Source organism: Sinocyclocheilus anshuiensis, unplaced genomic scaffold (assembly GCF_001515605.1).
Source record: "Sinocyclocheilus anshuiensis isolate Anshui unplaced genomic scaffold, SAMN03320099.WGS_v1.1 scaffold816, whole genome shotgun sequence".
Classification (NCBI taxonomy): Eukaryota; Metazoa; Chordata; class Actinopteri; order Cypriniformes; family Cyprinidae; genus Sinocyclocheilus; species Sinocyclocheilus anshuiensis.
Window position 1 is genome coordinate 906,176 of NW_015554154.1, and position 22,192 is coordinate 928,367.

Here is a 22,192-nt window from a genome sequence, read left to right on the forward strand (position 1 = left end):
ATCTCTGGAAAGCCCTGAATGTGCTCTGTACAGGACATCCAGACTTAAAACTGTGACATGTAACATCTCAGAGAAATCGCTAAAACATAATGTCCTCTACAGTGGACAAAACTCCATAGCTGGTAGTCAGGAGGATATGACCCCTTTAAATTGTAATAATACTTCACAATATTATTGTATTTTTTTTAATCAAACAAGTGCAGTCCTTTGAGCCGAAGAGACTTATTTCAAAGAAAAAAAATCACAAACTGAATGGTAATGTACATCATGTGAGCTCACATCACTAATAGTTGTGCTGAGACATGCTTACTTTGTTTAATGTGAGAGTTCAAGTAAAGTCTTACTGGACGCTGGTGTGTGGAGCAGTACTGTCAGATGGTGGAGCGCTTATGCGCTGCTGAGCAATTACATGATGGATTGGGAGAGAGCAGAATGTGACAGAGAGCTACACCACAGCTGTTAAGAGAGAGAGAATCATAATTCTGCCTTCTCATTTCATTTCATGATGGAAACACTCAAATATCCTGTAGCCATTCATTGACATCAGCGATGTCTGAAGTAATACATCCCTTCAGCATGCCAGCCTTTCTTCTCTTTCTCTTACTGTGTATTTTGTTTTTGTCTTAGTCTCTAAACCCTTCCATTATTTATTAGTTACAAGCATGGAGATACTGCCACGTGCAAAGTACATGCCCTTCAAAGTCAAAATGTATTTGTCAAATGTGCAACAACACCACAACAATACTCAATGAAAAGAAAATGCAGCATTCTATGAGCCCTTAATTAAGACTGTTTAGATATATTTTAGAAATAATGTATATAATAACAGTAAAAAAAAGTCTATTCAAAAAGCAAGTATAGTGAAGTTTTAAGAAAGGAACAGATATAATAAAATTGCCATACTATAAGGCAATTCAAAGTATTAAATTGTAGGTGTGTGCAAATCCTGATAAATAATGTCAAAAACAGCAATAAGTAAAAAAAATAAAGAAATCTTGTACATTATTACCATCTACTAAAAATAAACTTATTTCATGCACTCAAATTGTCCAACACTACGAATTGAGACTGTTGAACCACTGTGCATAACTCAGCTCTGCCGGACCTGTATTTATTATAGCAGTATGAAGAAATGCTCCGATTAATTAAACGGATATGCAACAAATCTCTCTTTACGCTTTGATCATTCACTACAGCACAGATTCAAATGCTAAATTAACCATATCAAGAGTGACTAATCCTTTCTTAATTCCAAGCATCTTTGGAAATGTATAACATGTTTCTAAAGGAAACTTTTATGGATTGAAATCATTCCCATCTGCTGAAAAGAAATGTTATGCATTCCAAAGGAAACGAAAATCCATTAACGTTTGGGAATGGGATGAAATATAGCATGTGAATTAATTACACATTCATGATGTTATTGTCACGGTCGCTGGTAGTGTGAGGAGCGCAGAACGAGGAGAACGAACCAAAGGGATTTATTCTTGTCACAGGGAATCACACGTAGCACGAGGAGAAGACATCAACATACAATTCCAGACCAGGAAGAACTGAACGGGCTAGAACTAAATAGGGTAGATAACGAGGGGCAGACAGGTGATGGGGATAACTAATAACAAGGAACAGGTGATACTAATAATGTGAAAAGGAACTGGAAGGACCAAATAAGGAAAACAGGAACTCAACGGGAACATACACGTGACAGTTATTCCACCTATTTGGGCTGCAGTTTTTATGATACTTGCACAGAACTGCTGTAAAAGTTTTAAGGATGTGAATCATCATGAGAATAAGTTCCCTCAACATCCCGAGGAACTTAATTAATGTTTCAGGAGAAACAAAAAAATGCCTTTTCTGTTTAATCTTTTATAAATGTTTTCCTTCCACACATATCAATAAAATATAAAGCAAAATAACACATATCTACTGACCGATAAGTTAAACAATAGGTGTATAAACATCAGTGAGCCTTTCCTCTTCTATTCATGCATTGACATGATGTTCTGCCCAGCAACTATAAAGATAGATTGACCCCTGAAGCCCGATGGGTAATGAAGAAGGATTCTGCATACAGAGAGTGTGTGTGTGTGAGTCAGTTGCGTCACAGCATCACAAATGCGCCCTGATATCCACCAAGGCTGTACCATAATTCAGATGACACCGCGGGTGATTGGCGCACTGGTATCGATTTAAAAACCGGCTGCTCTAAAATTAGAGTCTCCTCACAGCTGTGACAGGGACACAGGCACAATCAGCAGGGCATTCTGGACCCTGGACTCGTTTGACAGGGCGCTCCGATTGTGGCCTAGTTGAGTGGAAGGAGGCGGCGGCCATCATAACAGAAACATTCCAAAGCACATTCCTCACAAAGCCTCACCCTTAATTTCATTAGACTGTGTGGAATGTCTAAGCACACAGGAGGTCTTCATTCTACCCCCACAGAAAGAAAGAGAGAGAAGCGGAAATGAAAAACACAAGAGGTCTTGCATGAGCTCTATTGGTCAAGGCACCTGTATAAATGCACAAGGTAAAAAGACAACATATGCATTTCATATGCTCTCACATGTTCACAAATACATGCAAGCCACTCATTCACAATCTCTTTGTATAAGGCACAATATTAAAGTTCCCATGTTCAAATTTTACTAAGTATATATATATATATATATATATATATATATATATAAAACACAGTAGAAAACAGCAAGTTGATATTCTGATCATTTTTTTTTCCAAGCACATTTTAGCAATTCCAAACCACATTAATCTTCATAACTAATATTAATTTTGTATTTAATCATTGATAAGTGATATATAATTGTCCATAAAGGCTGGAAGTGAAAAACTCATAATTATTAAGCAGGTTTTCTTTTGCAGATAAAATGAGCCAAAAAAAAGATTAACCTCTGATTGAAAAGTCAAAAATTATTAAATGCCCAAGAAAAGGATGCAATACTAATGCAATACTAGAATTTGCAAAGTTAAGGCATGACCATTGGACAGCAAAATGCTCATTGGGTCAGCAGGGTCAGACAAAACGAATTAACTGCAAAAGAATTAAGAATTAAAGTGAAGAATTAGCTGTGAAACCATCAGGAACCATTTAGACTCCCACATTAATCTTCATAACTAATATTAATTTTGTATTTAATCATTGATAAGTGATATATAATTGTCCATAAAGGCTGGAAGTGAAAAACTCATAATTATTAAGCAGGTTTTCTTTTGCAGATAAAATGAGCCAAAAAAAAGATTAACCTCTGATTGAAAAGTCAAAAATTATTAAATGCCCAAGAAAAGGATGCAATACTAATGCAATACTAGAATTTGCAAAGTTAAGGCATGACCATTGGACAGCAAAATGCTCATTGCTCAGACAGATGACTTTGACCTTTGCGCTTGCATCTCGCCCATTACAAAGAGTTCTAAAAACATGGCACTCGAGTTAAAATAAATCCAACTTCTTAAAAAAGCATATCAATAAACTTCCTTTTTTACCATTACACTGCCCGCATCTTGGGTTTTTCAATATAAAATTTCCTCCTGCATGAATGGCCCACACAGCATTTTTTTAAAAGGCTGTCAGGCTGGAAAAGGGCAGCTTAGATACTGCTCAATACTGATTTGCTCTGTATAACTGAAGACAAACTCTGAAAACTAAAAGAGCTACAGTATTTTTGACACACAATATCTATGAAAACACACGTAAGTAATTTCACAGGCATACAAGCATGCATTTATCCCACATAGCAGAGCTGGACATTTATGAATTGAATATATTATGGGTTAATCTATACTGAGGCAACACATGAAAAGAAAGCACAGGAACATCTGGCTGTCCATGTATGCTTCTCTGCATGCATACACACATACATGTGTGAGCGGGATTAAAGGTTCACTGAAGTGTGTTTGGACGGGCGTGAGTTCTCAGATGATCAATGACATCATGGATTCACAAGCAGCTGGTCAGAGAGCATGAGCTTTAATCACCAACATTAATTAGCCTCTCCTTTCATCTTTGCCTGCTGGGCACTGGAACAACACTTTATCTTTTGCGCTCTCCTTTTATCATCTCTGGTTCTTTCTCTCCTCCGGATCCTCCCTACTCTTTCCCTCGCACCTTTTTCACTTCTTTCTTTATTTCTGTTTTGCAAGATGTTTTCTTCAACTCTCTTATTAAATCCAGCTGCTGGTGTCATTATACACGTCATTCCTGATAAGGGTGTAGGCTCAGATATTCCAGTACCGGGGTGGTAGGGTGTCTTTTTTTCTATTTTGAGATTTTGCACACATCTCAGAAAAACCTCCCTAATACTGTACAATACAACATCTGGGAATGATTACTAAGGGTTCACGATAACAAAAACAATGTAATCTCAGACACGGATCCACTTCATGTTGGGATAAAACTGATGAATTTACTCCAAAATAGGGCTGCACGATAAATCGCATGCGATATTTAACGCGCATCTTATCAGCAAAGCCGGTTCTGTAATCAGCGGTAAATCTCCATCACCTGCGTGCTTTCACATTGAGCAGCATTAACGTCACAGAGCCGTTGTTCACTGATGAGCTGCGCAAAACCACGTTCATATTCGCGAGATTTTTTGCGCAGCTCGTCAGTGAACAACGGCTCTGTGTAGTTAATGCTGCTCAATGTGAAAGCCCACAGGTGATGGAGATTTACCGCTGATTACAGAACCGGCTTTCTGACAAGATGCGCGTTAAATATCGCATGCGATTTATCGTGCAGTCCTACTCCAAAATAAGTTGTAACTAACAATTTTGATGAGATATAAAGGCTGGTACAGACGTCACCAGGAGAGGGGGAAGCAAATCAGACATTTACTGATTAACTGCACACAGTACAAGAGCCAGACAGCTACATAAATCGACACCCCCTCTCCTTTCCAACAGCAATCAATTCACTCCAATGGTAGCTGTTAAATGTAATAAACAAAAGCTGTAAACTTTACTGATGGCAGACCTAAACCTAAGAGAGAAAAAAAATCAAGGGACATCTTTCTAAACACACACACACACACACACAAAAAATAATAATAAAATAATTGCAGAAGATGATCCTGGTTATGATTACTCGTTCAAAATGAAACCCAATGAGAGAAAGACCCCTACATTGTCTGGAAGTCCCTATCTGAGACTGTCTCACTCTATAACAGTAACAATATCTTACTGAATGAAAACAGGGTGAGCAGTGTAGTGTACACTTGATCCCTCAGAACAGCCGAAGCAAACACTCACTCCCGAGGCATTAGCTGAGAGGAAGTCATGAGTGCTGTTGGAACGATACCTGTTTGAGTGAGATAAATTATATAGCATGTAATACCGGTATTTCCATCCAGAGAATGACCGTTTTTGTGGACCACTTCCTGCATTTCACAAGTTTGGGAAGAGAGAGAATAAGAATTTGGATTAAGAAAGAGTCAATCCTAGCAGAGCTAAAACGTTCTCATTTTATTTCCTGCTTTTATAACGCTGACTAGCAATATAACTACATAATCTGTGAAGTTTACTTATTTACATCTGGGTGCAGATGGATGCCAGGGAAGCTGTTTCATTAACTGAAGAAATCATGTTCACTACTAAAGTAATCTCACTGAAAGCCTGACTCATGAGAAAAATAACTACAAATATATACACACGTCACGTGGTGACATACAGGGGATGTTTCTGTCATATATCATAATTAATGTGTCTCTATTTCAGTATTTTGAAGTACCTTGGAAAACTGCAACACATAAAGCTCAAGGTCACTTACTCAGAAATGTTCAGTTTGAAGGGCTTCTTCAAACAGGCTACATAAATCCACATAAAATGCCTTTAAAAGATTGTGGATGACCTTCAACCTTCATTCTCCATCTTCTCAAAACAGACCAAAGTACAAGGACTTACTCTTCACTTTCTGATTCACTATAACTACAGTCTCTCATTTCCCTTTCTCCATACTGTACCAGCAAGTCTCTGTATGAGACAGAAAACAAGAGGTGGCAGTGTATATATACAGAGTGAACAATCTCCACTGGCGGCCACTGTAACATCAATTGAGTTAATTAAATCATCTAGCAAGTTCTCTGCCAGGGCAAGCTCAGTTTTGAGGTCCACCCAAGCTTCATTAATGTCACTGCACGCTGAGTGCCGTCTTCTCCCATACATGTCCCCCCATCAGGGAACAAGCGCACTTTCACACTGATTTAAAGCACTGTGCTCCACACAGCATGGCGGGCCTAATCAAATTAACAGGCTCTTTTTATTGAGTGTTGCTCTCAAGGCAGCCCCAAACATATCAAAATACATCACTGCACTCAAATACAGCACTGAGGCACAGTGAGCTTTAAAGGAATGTGTTTTAACTCATATTTATATGGTATGAGAGTATGCTGTGTGCAGTTTGGTCTCAACAGTTTGAGTGTAGATAGAGAATGTGGTAAAACTCTGCCCTCTGCAGGACACTATTAGAAATACAGCCAATTTGAGAATTGCGTCCATAAAAAGCATTACATTTAGTCTGAGTAGAGATTATTTTGTGGCATTTATATTCTAATGTTTAACGCACAACATTTATCTTAACATTTATCTTATTTCAACATTTGTCTTATCTTGAGCCACTGTTTAAGGAAAATATTACATCAAGCAAATTAGATGAATCATGTGGTTAGAATGACCTGACAACATAAGAGTTTAAATTTGTAAAATAAATGTAAATGTATTTTAATCTATTATTTTTAGTGTGTAAAAGATGGAAAGATGCCGTTTGAAGGGACAGTTCACCCAAAAATGAAAATTCTGTTATGATTTACTCATCCTTATGTCACTCTAAACCTGTATGAATTTCTTTTTTCTGTGGAACACAAAATATGATATTTTGAAGAATTTTGTAATGGAACAGTTTTGGTTCCCGTTGACTACAATGGTACAGTATTTTTGTCCATATAATCAATGAGAACTGGAACTGTTACCAACATTCTTCAAAATATCTTCTTTTATGTTGCACGGAAAAAGGCAAGTCATACAGGTTTGGAACGACATAATAAATGATGATAAATTTTCATTTTTTGGGTGAACTATCCCTTTAAGCCATAAAGCTGTAACCTTCCATCTGAGATAATTTACCATCATGGAGTAATTTATGTAAACATAGCAATACATGCATATTATGCTGCTATGATCAAACTAACAAGTCATTCTGCAAGCATTTACTCACAAACGTCATTTTTTAACCCTCATTTGACTCTTGCTGTTGTGTTAATTTAGAGCTCTGGTCAATTCTAAGACTCCAAGCATAATCACAACATTGTTTCTGGGAGCGTGTATTTGATATTCAATAAAAATGCATCCATTTTCAGCACAAAAATGAGGAGCAAAGAGACAAAAAACAGTTGCTTTCTTCTAAAAGCAAAGCACTAAATTCAGTGTAAATCAGACTCAAATTAATCGTGACAGACTCTTTTAACTTAAATGATCTGACCATTGATTAAGCGATTAAATCAAACCTAAGGGTCATAAATCTGGCCAATAATAAGTGAAGCGGAAATGCTACAGCATCGAATGACCTGTGACCTTCAATGTGACAGCATATTTTTCCACATAATTGCTTTAGCTCATGCTTAAGGGAACAGTCAATATCTGCTTGACTCTATATGGCTTGGGAGAGCAATCTCTTTGTCGGTTTTATTTTGTGGTCCTTTGTTGAAATCTCCTCCTACACCTCTTTCTGCGTCTAATTCACTCCCTCTCTCACAGACACAAACAGAAGCATACAATGACGAGCTCTGGCAGGAGATCACAGGAACTGTCTCAGTATTTACTGACTGAAGTAGCTCCAGACAGCAGCCCACTGGTCAGCTCAGCTCAGCCTCTTTAAAAGGTTTCCATTAGACCCCATCACTTCTTTTAAACTCCTCCAGAGCATTCTGTCAGAAAGGGACCTTAGACAAACCCTTCCCTTATTTAATGGAATTTGGCTGAGGAGGCATGAAGGCAATGCAGGGAGCATCCCGCCACAGGTAGAGGACAGAAATAGCAGCTCTGATCCTAATGGGGCACAGCAGAGGGGATGGACCATGATGAATCAAGCCTGAGGGTACAGGGCTGCGCTGGGTACAAAACACACAGCTCCAGACAGACAGAAAACACTGTTTGCTCATGAACACTAATACCAAACGAGCACATACAGTACTGTATGAACAACACCCACATGGTTAACAGATGATGTCGCAAGAAAATTATCTGTGCTCTTTCCACATTTCCAAGTGCAAAATGATTCATACTGATGTTTATAAAACCAGTGACGGAAACAGAATACATGCCAAATGATCTTCCTTAATCAGGTCACTTTTCTCAAGTATCATCACCCTCTTTTATCTCTCTCATGCTGTGGTCAGCTCTCATGAGCATGAAACGGGAAACCCCATGCTTCTGGAAATCAAAAAGAATACACCTCGGGTACATCTGAGTAACACAACAGATTAACGTTTAGATGAGTTAATAGCACTTTGATTTCTTTCTAAGAATAATTTATGGGGAAAATTGTTAAGAAAGAAAGAAAGAAAATGAAGATTGTCCTCATTTTACAGTAAATTCATAGAAAAAAAATTTGCAAAGAAGGTAAACCATATTTTACACCCAATACATTTTATTCCCCAATTCTCATTACCATAATGCAAAAAAGCAAAGAAAATAATGATAATAATAATAATGCTGATTTACTTAAACATTTTCTCTATTACTGTAATGAGAATAAATATACCCAGACACATTGAAGTACAGAGAATTTGGTTGGAAAATGTTCTTGATTGTCAATAAAATAATGTCACAATACAAAAATTATTAATGATCCTAAAATAAGCTTAATTTTAAGGTTATTGTATTGAACTAAAACTTTAACCATAAAACACATTTTCATTACTTGAAATAAAATAAATGTTAACTGAAATTATGTGTGTGTGTGTGAAAATTCAGCTAGTTGCTAAAGCAACATTTTTCATTTTGTATAATTTCAGTTGAAAATGAAATAATCAAATATCTATAGCTAAATAAATTAATAAAACTTCATAATGTATATAAAAACAAATGAAATGACAAATGACAAAAAAAATGTAAAATTAAAATGTAAACAAAAAAATAAAAATATAATCAAATTCAAAATATTAACAGAAATGTAATAGTATATAAATGATACTAAAATATCACTGCTTAATTTTCTTGAATTTATTTAGCTTTTGAGTTGAAATATGACCTGGATATGCTACTGTGACCATATTTAAATTCAAGGGGGAAAAATAATCATGAGCAAAGATTTTAGTCATAATGCTGAGGAAAGTCAAACAAACAAATAAATAAATAAATACAATAAAACAACAAACCTCAAAATATTTGCTACATCTACAGCTCACATTTCATTCACCTGCATGGCTGCTTTTTTTAAATCTCAGAACAGCCCTGTCATCTTCTCCTGGGGTCAGATATCACCCACACCACTGGAGGTGTAAAGAGCTCCAAGGAGGAATGAATTTGTCAAGGTAAGTGAAGCAGAATGCTTATTTTTGCTATTTCCTGTAAATAAGACACGCAGCATCCCAGCCCAAAGCTGCTCAACATGGTTTTCGTCCTCTTACTGTAGAACAGCCTTTCTCAGAATTAAACAGCTCAGTTTAATTCAGGAGCAAAGCAGAGCGTATATGAATACACATGTGCGCCTAAAGACATCCCCGTCTTCAGTTCAAAGCCGGGTGAATGGGAAAGCTCTGATCTTGAATAAACAGTGTGTCTGCCCGCTCTCTCTCTCGCTGCCTTATATCACTTTATCTACCCCCCCCCCTCAATCTCTCATTCTCGTATGCTCCCTCCATTAAATAAAGAATTTCCCAAGAATCATTCTTCTTCTCCCCCCTCTGCCATCGGCCAACTGTGTTTCCATAGCAACAGACTAAAAGACTTGAATCCTCCGGCTCACAGAATCAGTGGTGGCAGGCGCATTTCAGGGGCGACTGAACCTGTTGATGTTTGATCTTGAAATGGTGCGGCAAATGCAAGTAAAAACTAAACCAATGGGTGCATGATACCATAATACATCCTAAACGCTGTGTGCATAACGCAACAATGATATAATACATCATTCTGATAAATGAAACACCAGGGTGGAAATCACAAAGTGGCCTCACTGCGGTTTTCAAAGCATTCTGCAAATGGCTAAATGTGCTTTGTCTATATTAATTAGCTGAGCAGCATTTACTTTGAAAACACATGCTGCGCATGAAGATAATCATAGCAATGCAAATTGATGATTTGGAGAATCTATAATGACAGAAATCAATACACAAGAATGGAAGGCAGTACACACACACACACAAACATGGTAAAAATACACATGACATATGACACAGGTACACATCTAATCCACTCTGCTTGCGCTCATACAGCTCATCGTAAATCAAAATTCCATCAATTGCCTCTGAGCTTTGATTTCTCCCATGACCTTCTGCATGTCTATGTAAAATGTATGACGGTTTGGAGCAATGGAACATCCTCAGGCATGTTTCTAAGCTTCATTTTAAACACTGAAATCCCAATAAATGATCACCAGCTCCACATATATTAAGTCCTAAAGAAACAAAGGCTTTTAATAAAAGCATGTAGCAAGCTACATCTCAAAAGAACAGCATGTTCTACAGAGCAAGAGAAGTGCATTTAATATCCAGCCTTGTAATTCCCCGGCGTAAACAACAGTGTTTGGGCTAAAAGGGGTCTAAGCTTAAATATACTTTAGGGCTCCGATAGGCAGTGTGTCTCGGATCCATCTGACATTTGTGCAGCATTGTGTATGTTTGTGTTTAGTAGCATTTAGGGTTCGTTCTGGTGGCAGACAGGGCTGTAGAAGTAGGTGGTAGAGGGGGAGGGGTGATATCTGGCAGAACAACAGCTCACAATGACTGCGTTCCTCCCAGAGAGCAACATCTCACCAGACGCAGCAGATATCACCTGCAACATATGCCTAGCAAAAGTGCATTAGCAGCTAATCTGGTGTGCTGGGAAGATGTTGTTTGTTTTCTTGCTTGTTTACCTGTTGTGCTTATTGCATTACAGCCAATGCAATGCAAGGTGTGTAAGAGTTGTTGTTCTATTTTTATTGATTTTCGGTTCTGAAGAGGAAATTGGACACAGTTATTGAGATATTAAATATATGCCTGCCCCCAGATACTGAATGAGTGGTTTGTATGCTGCGCCAGCGAGGTCCTAATTCACTGCTGGGAGTCTTTCAGAACCAAATTAGCCATCAGACTAAATCAAGCACATTGGATGAAGAATGAACGTTGTGAGATTTCTAAATATTCAGAACAGATTTTTATTTCCCGGAAATATGACTTGGCAGCTGTTGACAGTAAGAGAAATATAAGAAAATAAAGAAAAAACACTTTTTTTTTCAGTTACGTTTTTTCAGTTTGTTTCGCTAACAAAAATAATTTCAAACAAAGCAAAATTAACCTGTACATTTTATATATAAATAATATTATAAATAAATTAACTTGTAAATATAGTGGCTGCATCCAAAATCAAAAAATACAGTAGTAGGCGAAAAACAGTATGTAAACTAAATAGTACGTCTGAATACACAATAATCATAAATAATAGTCAAAAAGTCCCAAAATTAGCAAGATTCTGAAAGGCGCATCCAGTAGACACTTTACTATCCCATGAGGCCACAGGAGAGGATTTGTGAATGGCAATGAAGTAACTGAACTGACACTGTTAAGTCACATGACAATGACAACATGAGGAATGTAGTACGCCTGGACTGTTCATACTACACTCATTCAAACTATCAAAGTCCCTTTAAGGCAAGTCATGTCACTCGGCGGCCATCTTTGAAATGCCTCTCAAGCATGCAAGTGCAGCTCCTATCTCTTTGAATGGGGAAACATCAAATTCTCCAAAACTGGTCGCCAAGCTTACAATTCAATTTTATATTTGAAATCACCAATGAAATCTGACAACAACTGTATCATAAATGTTGTTTATTTTACTCAAATAACGTTTAAAAAAGCTTATTTTTCAGGCTAGATCAGTCAGTGCGCATGCACAGTCCTAGGCACAGTCTCAGAAAGCTGACTGTTTCTATAGCAACCGGACTTCTAATGGCAGCTGCAGTGACGTGCTAACTTTACAGATTAGGCATTGGCTCTTTTGCTCAGAAGGCGGGGCTTCATTCGATAAAGCGTCCATATTGAGCGTTGCATTTTTCCCCATTCAAAACTATACGAGTGACACGTCTTGGGTATTCTATAGTCTTTGATACTATATAGAAGATACTTTTTAAATGGTCACTAAGTAATTGCTTATTCAAAAGAAGTACCTACTGGAAGTATCGCATTCAGCCAATAACTTGTTTCATTCCTGAATAAATCAGTTGAGCCGCCACCTACTGGTGAAAAGACGTAACCTGCAGACTCACCATGGATCACGTAAACACGGACAAGCAGAGTGATAAAAACTAGGTGTCTATTCAAAGAATGTAAATATGTACATGTCTTTAAATATGACTCAGTACATTGTTTCCTGCAAACTTCAAAACAGTTATTAAACATTGATGAAACATTCAGTCATGAAACCTGTGAGAAAAAAAATGTCTGATACTATTTGACAAAAGCCAGAGGAGAGCAGGTCAACGATTCATCCTCTCATGTCTCTCAGTGAGCATCCCAACCCGATCTCTTCCTCAGCCACAGTAGGCTGTTCTAAAATATTGATCCGTGTTCTTTTGTCCCACATAATTTAGAAGCTATTCTGCATTTAAAGACAGATGAAGGAGTCGGTGGTTTGCTCTGAATAATTAATCGTGGCCTCTGTTTAACAGTCCAGAGTTCTGGATCTCTCCTCAGCATTTTTTTCTTTCCTGAAAAAGCTGCTGTAATGGAACAAAAACTGGTGTGTGATGATGCCAGACATTTTTTTTAAATGGAAACTTTTGCATATAGCTTTCATCCACTTAAAATTCTGCAGTCATCTATCTATCCAGCCCTCCCTTGACATGAGGATGGTGATGAGTTGATCCCAATTGGAGGCTGTCTTTGGAAGTGATACATGATTGATGCCAGTTAGGCTCTGTGAGTTAGCCGAGACAGACATGACTACCTATACATTCAAATATTCCTCTTATTTTTATCTTCTTTCTCATTCTCTTTCTTACACACACACACACACACACACACACACACACACTAGCAGTCCATTTCTTTCCCACACACATCATCTGTCTTAGCTTCTCACATTTTTTCATCTTCTTCAACTCTCTGATGACCATTTGTAGTTTTATTACCTTTACACATCACTGTCAAATTATCTTGGCACACACATCCATATTCCTACAAAAGGGAATTTTCCTCTCTTCCATTAAGCTCCGGCTATAAGCCAAGATTCCCCACACTTCTAACACAAAAGTGATTTTCTTTCTAGTTAGAAATACTCTATTTGTCTTGAGGGAATACTACAAAGTAAACCATCAGGGGTGGATAAAGTGGAACAGGAAGAGATTTGGCCATCAAAAGAAGCTAATCAGCTGTTCCCAGATGAACCTGTGAGGATCTGCCAATATAAAACTCTTCTTCAAGTTAATTACAATACTGATCAAAAGTTTGGGGTCTTCAGTGTTACAAAATCCAGTAAAAACCATTCTAATATAGTGATTTGGTGCTCAAAAACATTCCTTGTTATTATAAATGTTGAAAAGGGTTATGCTGCTTAATATTTTTGTAAAAAAAAAAACATGATGCATTTTTCAGTTGTCTTTGATCAACAGAAAGTTCAAAAGAACAGCTATTGTTTTTTAACAATGTCAAAGTCTTTTCTCTCACTTTTGACCAATTTAACTCACCCTTGCTGAATAAAAAAATCTTACTGACACCAAATGATTTATGAAGCAATTCGTGCTAATGGTGTGAGAAACAAAAAACGGCTGCATAAGCCATTTAATTGATTTGTATTCACGCCTGGAAAATAAAAATCCTATTTCGTCAGAAACTCTATTTCCACACTCATTCATTCTCAGCATGTGTACCATATGCTGCATAATGTATAAGATGATTCAGGGATGTTATGATCATAATAACACAGCTTCCTCTTTCAGTGATTGATCTTTATCAACCAAATAAATACTCCCAGCTAGGCACGTGTGACATATTCCCCATTCCATCATTAGCTTTATGATCGGTCATCTGTAGCTTGAGCAGACCTGGATTAGATGTTAGACAGGCTTTAAATTTCCCTGGCCATCAGCCCCATCTACATCCTTGACATCAATAATGAATTAACTTATGTGAACTGCAGTGAGACCATTTCTAAATTTAGCTACTATACAGTCTCCTCACGTACGGGCCGCCATCAGGCTGTCACTGTAGGGTTGCCCCTCTATCAAAATACTCATACACCTGTACAAATACACACACAGCCACATACGGACACACTCTCTCTTGGTCGATGTTGCAATTACATGTCAACAGGCAAAAATTGCTCCAACAAAGGCGGTGGCAGTTGCCGAAGCTCAGGGGAGGAGAGGTTAATTACTCCACAAATGGCTAAAGCAAATGACTAAAGACTACATCAAGCACCTAGGCAGCCCTAAGAGAAAAGAAAGAGTAGCCATCTGTATAAAAGCAATCATATGTACAGGTGTTGGTATGCCCTATTAAGGGGGGCTGCAGTCATCCGTCTTTATCTTAGACCCTTAAATATCTTAAAAATCTGTGGTTTGTGAGGTCTCTTTTCATGTGTACTAAAAGCAGTGGCTACAGTAAGCCATCTGAGGTCAATTCACTCTGAATCCTCTCTTTACCATGCAGTCATAAAAATGTTTAAGTTCATTACATTAAGTATTATCTTTAGGCACATGCTGCACACAGCCGTAATAAATAGCTCTCATCCGAACATTATCCGTTTCAATTAAATCACAAAATGAAATGCAACCAAATACACCGTTACTGATACACTGCTACCTTACAATTTATGATTTGGAATTTGAAGTTAAATTGGAAAATTAGAATTCGAATTGGAATGAAAGAAAGTGGAATTTGCTGAAATTCAACACAGCTAATGCATTCTCTGTTCTTTATACTTTAGAGACTTCTTTTGCTTCAAAATAAAAAATTAAACAGATAATTGTTACTTTAGGGCCTTTCGCACCGCTTTAGTTCCAGAACTAAATGTACAGTACTAAAGTACTGTCACAGTTCTGACTTTTTTCTTGCAGTTCTGAGTTTATCTTTCTCAATTCTGACTTTTCTCCTCATGATTCTGAGAATTAAACTGCATCCAATTCTGAGAATTGTGAGAAAAGTCAAACTTGTGAGATAAAAGTCACTCTGTAATTTCTACAGTTATTTACTGTTTATCACCCAGTATAATACTGCAAATTCGCTTTACAGTAAATAAATGTAATACCCTTTGCATCATGGGAATTTTCTGTGACGTCAAACCCCACATACAGTGACTTACAGTATTTTTAAAATTGCTGTATACTACTGTATTTGCCATAACGGCCTCTTTGGCGCCATTCTATTGAGGCTGCTTTATTTTCCTCATTTCTCACATTTGGATTGACAAGATTTGACTTACACCGTGTCTACAACGCCGCAACAGCTTGGGGCTGTAACAAACTTTACTATGGTAAACTGCGCTGTCGTTTCAAATGACTTTTGTCAGCTTATTGAATTACCAAATTAAAATTACTTTTAATGAGCAACGCTTATCTTGCATTAACATTAAAGTTAACTAATGTGAAATTTTGTTCAGGTGTTAGTAGTTAATGTTGGCCAGTAGCCTATTGAGAAAATAAAATCGTATGTTAGCTAGGTTAAACACGTTTTATGGCTAGCTGCCTTTCTAGTTTTAGAATTTGTTTGTTATAGTTTTTAATGGAATTTAAGATTTACTGCATTTTTTTGTATTTGTATTTTAAAGGCAACTGCAATGAAGCATCAAGAAAGACATGAGCAGGCCAAGCCACCCTGAGACTGATAATTCATGGTAAGAGAACAACTATGGTTTTGAGAGATTTGTGTATTCTATATGGGGTTTGCCTTTTAAAAGTGTGCCATTTCTACTTGTTTTTCAGAGAAGACATTTCTGTCACTAACAAAGTGGATGGTGAGGTGGTGGCCACGTTTTGTAGCAGCACCTGGGTTTTGCAGATGGCTATGTATTCTTTGCCTGCTTATCTTTTTTCCCCATTATGTTTCTGTTGCCTAAAGATTCTTTGTTAGGATAAATCCAGATGATACAACATTAATGCACTGCAAAATGTCCTAAGACAGGAGAAATGAAGATGCACTGTTCCAGCATTGGAAGACTGTATTTATAAGTGTTATACATGCAATGTTTTAAATAAAGAATTTGACATTTTGTAATTATTGTGTCTGTTTTAATTGAATGCCAGTATATAGGGTAAAAATAAAATGAATTCTACATAAAAATGATAAAATCTAACGAAATATGTTAAAATGAATTAATTATAGTAGTATACTGATGAATTGGGGTTTTTACAGTAATTTACTGTAAAAAGTACAGTTTGCAACTGTAAATCAAATACAGTTTGCTACTGTCAATCTTAATTACAGTAACTTACTGGCAACAAAAAACCATTTGAAATGTCTAACAGTGTATCCATCTAGACATCTGGACATCTATCTAGACCAGTGGTCACCAACGTGGTGCTCGCAGGCACCTGGTAGACCGCATGGAGTCTCTTGAGTCGCCCGCCAAGCACGTTCTATAAATAGCCTAAATTAGCGTCGGGGGATAAATGATATCATATCGAGATTATGATAAAATTTATGTTAATAATGATGATAAACTCTGGACATTTTTACTCAAAATGGATTAATCTAACATTCTATCACACAACGGAAATAAATGTTACAGGAACCAGTCAGTGCATGTCGCTAATAAGTCTGCATGTTCTGTGTGTCTGTGTGAATGCGTGGAGTAGTTTCACCTGATACATAAACTCAAACACACGTGACTCGCGGTTTTTTCAGCGTCTGCGTCTCAATATATGAGGACATGAACACATGCACTTCATCTTCAGAGCTGCTCTGAGAGTCACTTTACCAGCTTTATGCGGTTTCATTTGAGAAAAAATACCGTCAAATACAGGCTGAAACTAAAACTAACTGAAAGACCTTCACGACAAACCGTCAAAATAAAAGTCCTGTTTGACGTGAAATTATATGACTGAATATATTACTACTGTATACTACAATGCAATTCTCAAAGTAATAATATTATTTTTAAGGAATATCATACAACCAAGTTATGTTTAATTATTATTAATTTATACAGTTCTGTTGTGCAGCATCATGTCTGATAAAATAAAATAAAAAAATAAAAATGCAATGTTTTGTTGTAAATTGATTTTCATTTGATTACATTTTAAAAGATTGATTAAATTGTCAAAAGTTTTATTAATTCATTTCACTAGACACCATTTTTTATGATAATCTGTACTGAATCATAAAAGACGGAATCCATAAGAAATCAAATGGAAAACACAGAATTTAGGGAAAAATAAAATGCATTTTTGCATAAAATGCAAGATATCAAGATATTTAAAAAAAAATTATATATATAGATTATTTTATCCCTTCAGGGAGCCCTCGCTCACAAAAAGGTTGAAGACCCCTGATCTAGACATTTTTTCCAAACTTTCAAGGCTTTGGCAAGCCAACATTTTAAGTTTGTCTTAAAAACGTTGCTTTTCTAGTTAAAAAATACATCCATACGTATTTATTTCAGTTTTAATTGTACGTCCTCACATTCAAATTCGAACAGCAAATCTGCATTCAAAATCAGAAACTGAAAAGACATTCTCAATTTAATTTTGAATGGAAAATCCTGCCTGGTACAGTGTTTGAGCTGGCATGTGAATGCCTACATCTCTGTTGTAAGATAAAAAGTAATTTTGAGTCATAAATGTGATTTAAAACTAACGTCTGTGTCACAGCTCTCTTAAAACACTATATTACATTGCATTAGTGACACATTAGCATGACGTTGGATTTCCGAAACCGGCAGTATTGCTGCCAGAGAGACCTCCCCTTCCCCCACACGGCTCTCTTTTGTGAGTGCACATGAGATGACCAGGGCCAGGCAAGAGGCTTTCAGCTCACCACAGATTCACAGGGATATCATGGTTTTTAGGGCTTGAATCAAGCGGCTTACCCATTTAATTTGTGAGATTACTCCTCTAATTTCTCACTAAAATAAACCACTCAGCTCCGACATATGGAATGTTTTAAAGTTTTCTCCATGTGAAACCCCACTCGGATCGCATTAAACAATTGTGTTATGCTCTGGGTCACATGATTGATTTTCATTTGATTACATTTTAAAAGATTGATTAAATTGTCAAAAGTTTTATTAATTCATTTCACTAGACACCATTTTTTATGATAATCTGTACTGAATCATAAAAGACGGAATCCATAAGAAATCAAATGGAAAACACAGAATTTAGGGAAAAATAAAATGCATTTTTGCATAAAATGCAAGATATCAAGATATTTAAAAAAAAATTATATATATAGATTATTTTATCCCTTCAGGGAGCCCTCGCTCACAAAAAGGTTGAAGACCCCTGATCTAGACATTTTTTCCAAACTTTCAAGGCTTTGGCAAGCCAACATTTTAAGTTTGTCTTAAAAACGTTGCTTTTCTAGTTAAAAAATACATCCATACGTATTTATTTCAGTTTTAATTGTACGTCCTCACATTCAAATTCGAACAGCAAATCTGCATTCAAAATCAGAAACTGAAAAGACATTCTCAATTTAATTTTGAATGGAAAATCCTGCCTGGTACAGTGTTTGAGCTGGCATGTGAATGCCTACATCTCTGTTGTAAGATAAAAAGTAATTTTGAGTCATAAATGTGATTTAAAACTAACGTCTGTGTCACAGCTCTCTTAAAACACTATATTACATTGCATTAGTGACACATTAGCATGACGTTGGATTTCCGAAACCGGCAGTATTGCTGCCAGAGAGACCTCCCCTTCCCCCACACGGCTCTCTTTTGTGAGTGCACATGAGATGACCAGGGCCAGGCAAGAGGCTTTCAGCTCACCACAGATTCACAGGGATATCATGGTTTTTAGGGCTTGAATCAAGCGGCTTACCCATTTAATTTGTGAGATTACTCCTCTAATTTCTCACTAAAATAAACCACTCAGCTCCGACATATGGAATGTTTTAAAGTTTTCTCCATGTGAAACCCCACTCGGATCGCATTAAACAATTGTGTTATGCTCTGGGTCACATGTACTACTCTTTTACTGGCAGCTCATCTGTTAATGGTGTAGGATCTCGCACATGCAAATACAGCATGTTCACTAACACATACACGCTGGCATATGCCTCTGGTGCTTAATAGCACAGCACCACTCCTCCACATCTCTGACGTCAGTGAGTTTTGCACATGCTCACGTGACTCACACTTTTGCTTTGCACATCACATGATCAAAGAGGTAATCTGATATCATCTGGCAGTAGGGAATATGAATGGGGACATGCCACCTCTTGCGCTGCTGTCTGTCAGCCTGCACTTCAGGGCTAAAGCATGTCAAAGAAAATCTGTCCGATGCATTTTTCTCTGCTGCCTAATGAAATTTAAACAGCCTAATGTGACGCTCTGGGTCCTTGGGACTGTTAGTCTTGATGTCTGTAAACCCCACAGAATCATGATAATGTCTCTGCTAGTAAAGGAAGATAAAGACGATAGCGAATGCATGAAAATCGACACCTAAATAAATTTTACGTTATTTAGTACTACAATGCAGGGTTACAAATGAACTCCACTTCATTGAAGTGTTTACTGTTGTCTTGGATCAATAAGAAGGTCTTAAGGTAAACAGACTAATCGTTACTGATTGCTATGAACACGGTGATGGTCTAATGCTGAATAAAAACGGTTAACTATTCATGGGCTTTGATGAAACGCAGACCTGATGGACTAGCGCGAGATAGAGTCAGTGAGCTGTGGCCCGTTAATACTAGCGAGGTGAGTACGTTTATGTCCAGAAGCCATTTTCCCCACTGCTCCATTTAATTTGGACATGTAGCCGTAAATTATAGAACGTTGCGGTGCTATGTTATGCTATGAGTAAAAAATAGCTTGTTTTGATACAAGTGAACATCTCAAATTAAATAAAAAATTAGACTTTTGTGTTAAGTAAATCTCTGGAGGGAAGAAGAAGAAAGAATTTCCATCTACATCTATATTTAACAGCACCTTGGGACACGGAAACAGTGAGTACCCTGACAATGCAGTCATGATCAAACAGTTATTTTTAGGTTAAAATGGATTATTTTAAGATTACTTTAAAGAAACAACTCGCCCAAAAATAAATGTTGACATTATTTACTCACCCCAGTGTTGTTCCAAATCGAATTACTTTCTATTTTCCGCACACAAAAGGAGAAGTATATATGAAACTGCCACTGAACTGAGGCTTTCAAACTTTAAAAAGGATGCAAAAGCATCATAAAAGAATTATAAAACACACTACATTCAAAGTTTTCTGTCCAAGTCACATGACAGCTTTGTGTGAGGAACATTATTCACTGAATTCTAAACTGAAATTCATTTCTCTCTTTAGGATGTTCAGTAGCATTGTGTGGTACTTAAAAAAAAAAAAAAAACTTGTTTTGAATCAAATTATATAATGAATCAATTGACCCAGTTCCCAGGTTGGATTATTTAGCTCTTAAATTCAATTTATTGACTCCATGATCTGTTCACAGCCGTTTACAGCCCACATGGAGGGGCAACCAGCAAATAACTTAAATTTCAGTCTGTATGTCACCCAAAGCTTATGAATGATGTCAGAAGATGTCACTTAAAACATAGTGCACAAGTCATATGGACTACTTATTTAATATACTTCAAAGGGGACAACGGATGCAAAATTCACTTTGACATGGTGTTTGCATATAAATGTGTCTTAGTGTGTGGACACAACCACCCTACAATGATAAAAATCCATTCAAAAAACTTAGTCTCAATTATAGAGCTGTTTTGATTTTCTGAGCGGTATGACTCATGATCGCTGATGGACTGTCCCATGTTGGCATATTTCCACTCTTTGCCAGTTGTGCGCTGTCCAGCATTTTCTCCGTGCTCATTCAAGCAGCTGTAGCGACAACAATGTCTTGTAAGCAAGGCAGGCGTTTCGTAGTTAAATGTAAAAGTGAACATAAGAGTCTTCATTCTCTCCTGATATCAGAGCAACTGACGACACAGTGGATTAGCTTTGTTTTATGGTAATGCGCCACCAAATACACAAAAAACCGAGGGGTGGGGTGAGCAGTAGCTTATTAGCATTTAAAGAGACATGCACTGAAACGGCTCTCTGTTATTGACAAGGTAAAAAGATGTTGTTTTACATGACCATTGAGGAATTTTAACCAAAGTATGTTACAGACATTTAATGAAGAAAAATAACTAACACTTGCTTTCTAATCTTTTTGTATTCTATCTGTTTTCTTTTCATTTATTATACAATTAACAAAAGCAAAAAAGACCTCTAACACTAGCTTGCTCTATTCTTTTTCTATTCTATCTGTTTTCTTTTTATTTATTATATGATTTAAAAAACCCTTGCTATGTGTACTGCGTTAAGCTAACTGAGACTTGTTATAGCACTTGTATATCATTGCTCTTTTGTTGATTTTGATTGCTTCCATTGTCCTCATTTGTAAGTCGCTTTGGATAAAAGTGTCTGCTAAATGACTAAATGTAAATGTACCAACTTGTGGAAAAGTTGACCCCTTTAAGTTTAAAGGCCTCAGTTCCATTCTTTGTAACCGCCTTTTAGGTTTGGAATGTCATAGGAGCGGGTAAATGATTGCAAAATTTTGGATGAAGTGCTACTTTAAGTGTCACTTTGCCACAATTTAAAGGAAATGCAGCATTATGTCAAGACAGATTTGGCACTGGTGACATTGGCGTGCAGCAAAGGATGCATTTGATCTGCATCACAGTATCAGGATTACAGACCAGAAAATAAAAAAAACACAGCTGTGATAGAGACATTTATATAGAGGCAACTGTAACTCATTTCTTCCCAAAACAGTCAAGCTAAGCTGATGACTCTCTCAGCACATGCTCAAGAGGTGTTCTCACT

General features: G+C 36.9%; 1 protein-coding gene across 6 annotated transcripts in view; it reads right to left on the reverse strand.

Moving 5' to 3' along the window:
• LOC107670746 (tight junction protein ZO-1-like) overlaps positions 1-22,192 on the reverse strand; it is a 133,864-nt gene that overhangs the window by 98,979 nt on the left and 12,693 nt on the right. The gene's annotated exons all lie outside the window — the stretch shown is intronic.